The sequence below is a fragment of the Nuphar pumila genome, chromosome 14 (genome assembly GCF_984573655.1).
Source record: "Nuphar pumila chromosome 14, dmNupPumi1.hap1.1, whole genome shotgun sequence".
Taxonomy (NCBI): domain Eukaryota; kingdom Viridiplantae; phylum Streptophyta; class Magnoliopsida; order Nymphaeales; family Nymphaeaceae; genus Nuphar; species Nuphar pumila.
In genome coordinates this window covers 34,583,633-34,588,676 of record NC_143262.1, presented here as the reverse complement: position 1 = coordinate 34,588,676, position 5,044 = coordinate 34,583,633, and positions in this window count along the sequence as shown.

Sequence of the window (5,044 nt, the reverse complement as noted above, 5' to 3'; positions counted from 1 at the left end):
GACATTGTCATACATGTCGTCAAACAAACTTAAACAATTGTTAGACAACTTGATTTGTCATATGACTGGGGTCTAAAACCCATGCTTTTCATCAAACTAGGCATACTTATTGTTAGACAAAGTCATACGACAAGTCAAGAAAATTGACTTGTCATCAGATAGAAGGTTGCCCATTTTTTGCCAATGACATGTGTGAAAACAAGCATAAGGCTTATCCCCACCTTCCAAAATCACAAAAAATCATAATTAATCATTCCTTAAACAAGACCAAGCCCACCCAACCTGCCAAAAGCTTGTTCTACTTAATTACCAAAATATCCTTTAGGATAAGCTGCATAACTCAGGCCAATCAAAGCTTGACACCTAGATAACTAGCCAATTAGATTTTGGCTGTTGTGAAGCATCCATACATGAATATTTAGATCCATAATTCATTAGAATTAGATCCTGGATATGAGATCCAGAGTCAATGGTCCATCATAAAATCTATAAATAAAGGCCTACCCCCTCTATTCCAGCCATCTAGAATCTAGAATTGGAGTAAGGAGACTTTGCTAAACTCTGAGCCCACCTGAGCCTAGGTCAACCCTACTCTGTTGAACCAACATAACCCTATTCTACTAGTTCTAGATCAATCTACCTAGCCTACTAGGTCCACTTTGCCAAAACTTATGTCCATAGAACTCCTACCCTACTGAAGCTCTATCAGATTCATCCCATGCTCGCCAGTTCATCTAGGAGGGATACCTAAGCCCGTGGTGAGTCACTTTTCCTCTCATTTTTCATATTTTATCATTTCATCTAGATTTATTGCATATAAACCAGTTTGTCTAACTCCTTATATTTTGTATCATTTTTTGTGTTTTTATTGAGCTTTGATAGTGCCTAGTACCATCAAGGTTATGTTTTCTTATTTTCAAGGCATAACCCAAAATACATGAAGAACTAATCCAAGGAGCTAAAATCTTGTTGGAGCTGATCCCTCACCGCTTGGGGAGGAAAGGTGATTAACATGCTAGCCGAGCACCCATACTTTCACAAGATCTGATTTAAAAACATTGTTTATCTTTTAAAAGAACCCTAATTTTGTTAGAAAATCAACATATCCATAGTTTTTGGCACGCCTAGTGGGACTTGGAATTTCCATTGAAGCTACCAAAGATTTGGATCTATATAGAGTATCTTGGTAAGTCCTTTTTTTGACCCATCTTTGCTATTTTGTGTGTATCACAATGACTGTGAGTCATTTTGTTGAGATTCATGAGGCATTCAAAAATTGATTCACATTGATACATTCGACCTTTTCAGTAGAAAAGCAAATTCATTTTAAAAATCCTTATTTTCTACATAAAGCCTGAGAACATAGCCCTTCTGTCCTAAGTTTTTTCATGGCTAGTCCCCATTATAGAGGCAATATCTCAACATCCAAGTTTTGTTTTTTGGTGATCTTTTTCTTGTCACCAGAATCTAGCTCTAGATTTTGGGATTACGTTATGTTCACTCTAACAAATTTCAATGTGGATGTCATATCTCAATCATCGGAGTACATCTTTTTAAGCAGTTTTTTTTTTTTAATCTAAGACCTAGATCTAAGTTTTCTTTGTTTAATGTTTTTTCTGATTTTAAGTCTTTGGCCTTGGGATCTATGCCTCAATAAGAGGAACATCTCCCTAAAACCTGGAAAAGACCCAATCTTCCCATTTATAGTTACAATATCTACGTGATCTGACAATGGTCGGCCATGATTTTAGCATGAGTAGAAGGCTCATATTCACCATGACCTAATTTGTTTCCTAGACTACGTGGGTAGGGTTTCACTAGGACAACTCGTATATGCGTAGGGTATCATTAATACTGGTTTAGGATAGCAAATGTTTTCTTATATAAATTACAAGTTTTGCATATGCCAATGCTAATTTGGTATTTAATTATAAGCCTTGGACATGCAGTAGGTTTTACATGTGTCGTATAGGTTCGCATGAAATTTCAAATACTCTTATGAGCTTTTCAGAATTTTTTCCTGAAACACAACATGTTTTGTATGCATATATATGTGCTAATGATGGAGTGTCTATGATCGATTGAAATGTGTTTATGGAGCTTGTGCATGGCCTGCATGAAATGTTATGTAATCTTTAATGCATGTATATGTTTAAATACATGCATGGATATTTTACAAATCTTCTAAAATGATTACGAACTTTATGATATGCCTTGTGAGTTCCTAAGCATGAGATTTCTTAGGCCTTACTGGTAGGATTACAAGCTCATTATAGGAAGACTCATGTTTTTACAAGATCACATAAAATTATGAGCTTATGATAATGTTTGTGGTACTTTATGAGCTTTAAAACATATCTACAAGCTTTTAATATTATTTGCATGAAATGATGAGCTTTTGGCATTTTGGGCATGAATTACAAGCTTTTAAATGATGCGTGCATGAGTTTCTTATGCCTGAATATGTATATGGAAATTCTAAGTTTTCTATGCATGATTGGTTGTATGCACAATTGATGCGAAATGGGTATGATAGGCATTTTGAGACTTGTTTGAGTTTTCGCAAATTTCCTACCCATATGTACTCGGAAAACTCAATGACATCGAGATCTGAGCATTTATATCTATAAAAATATCTATTTGTGCAGATTGCCTTCCCGATGTACCCCATTAGTCTATAATTGCAATTGCATGAACTTTGGTGATCCAAGACGATAAATGGGACCCCACAAACTATGATTGATTGAGTGAATGATTATATCCTGCTGTAATGTGACACATGGCTCTTTTATGCAATCACAACATGAGAAAAATATTCGTAACTTGCAAATTACATGTAGTGTTGTTGGACACGTGAGACATAATTGCATGCATTGGTTGCTCAAAAGGGAGCATACGGTTCATGGGAGCCATGGTAGTTGCGTCGTTGTGGCATGTGGATTGTTGAGACATTAACACATATACAAGTATGTGAAGCGGCTGCTCGTGAAAAACTATGGGTTGTGACAACCCCAGGGGTGCGATGAGGCACCCAATTATGAAACAAAAAAAAAGATAAAAATATATATCACATTCACACTAATTCAGGATCTGTTTTCATGAGCGAAGTGTGAAGTGCTTATATGAGCTAAAATCTTTGGAGTAATATTGAAATGGGTTGGGTACATATAAATTGATTACCCAATTGACGAGCTATTGGCCTCTATTGTGTCCACAGTATGAGACACAAGACCCTGTAATAAGATTATCCAGTAATTCATTCAGTCTACAACCTATATTGGAGAGGGTAGTTGGTACAACCCCAGTAACATGTTTTAGTTTTAAAATCAACGTGTCTGTTTGGTCCTCAACCACTTAGAGGTTAGAGGGACAGTCTATCAATTTGTCCTAGGTAGTAAGACCCACGTACTTCTGCGCATCTTTATTTTTTCAATTTGAAGGACCTACCTCTGAGGAATCTCTTGATTATTATATCATCTTTTTTGGAGCAGGTTCAGCTAGTCATTTAAGGGATTTAAAATACATGATATAATAGACTCTTGTGATGATCTCAGTTGTCTCTAAGTAGGCTAAATATCAAAACAAAGACCTCATAACATTACATTTCACTGGAATAAAAACATGCCTTATAAATGCCAGACATTAATGATTGCATGTTATGTATCTCACTATATTTTTGGTAAGCCACTTACACTGACATGGTTTAGAAAGGGAACCTTTATGGCATGGATTGATATCACCCAATAGTTTCTTTCCTGATGATTATTTAATGCATATTATGATTGCTTGTTGTTAAATGCCTATATATATATATATATATATATTTGTGATTGCATAATTTTAAATACATGTTTTATTGCTTACTAGTCATATATGTCTTGATTCCTTACCCTTGTACGAAATTGTTTTTATCCCTACCAGAGGTGAGGAATAACTACTATGGGCGATGATATGATGACAAAGTGGTGCAAGGATTCTCCTTTTTGTTGTTTCACTCTAGGAATGTTTTGGATGTTTTGTATGTAAGGATTATTTGTGAATGGACTATTTTTATTAAACTTTTGATTTGATTACCTATTTCTCATATGAATGCATGGGGATTCAAATCCAAATCCAATGCATTTGGAGTCCCAATCCGTATAGATAAGCACCCTCTCGTGACCCACCAAAGGTCTACCTTCGGGATTTTGAATCTCTTCCGCTGATTTTTCTGTAATACGATTATGAAAATGATTCCTTTCAAAAATTTCCTCATTTTTACAAGTTAGAGATTTTTGAGGCGTTGTAGATTTAGTATCAGAGAAAAACAAAGAGAAGTGGTTCTGGATCGTTTGACATCTATGTCACACTGTATACTTGGTATTGCATTTATTTGTAATAGAAATGCCTTTGGTTGGAGCCAACTAGCCCAATGAGATTGTTGAGGCATTAAATGCCTTGACCGAGGCCATACAACATCACATAGCTGTAGTTCAGGAAATGTTACAATACCTTCAGCAGCGAAGCAGGTTATATGTCCCCCCCCCGAAACATGCAATTATGTGTTCTCGGGTCTGAATGAGCTCCACGTATGTAAGCACGTGGGACTTGTTTCCCCATGTGTGTCAGCATCACTTAGCATCAGAGTTCGGTTTGTTTGCAAAGACTTAAGTACCCTTTCCCGCCATTAGCGCCATGAAACAACATTTTGAGTGAAGGACAAAAATGTCCTCCCGCCAGAAGAGAGAAAGGGTTAAAATCATCATCATTTTCGCCCTAAGGAGTAAACAATTTTGCTTTAACAGAAGCTCTTTGCAATATGTCACCCTAAACGTTCTGACTCACTCTTTGACGATGCACCATTTGCTGTAATAGGAGCTCCCTTTGATGACGTACTCTTTGACATCGTTTGCTGCTGCGGGATCACCCTTTGTCATCGTCTGCTGTCGTCGGATCACATCTTTTCGTTGTCTATTGCCGTTGGAGCACCCCTTTTCATCGTCTAATGCCGTCGAAGCGTAGTCAGAGAACTGTTGCCACCATCAGCTGCATCCACTTTCTAGGT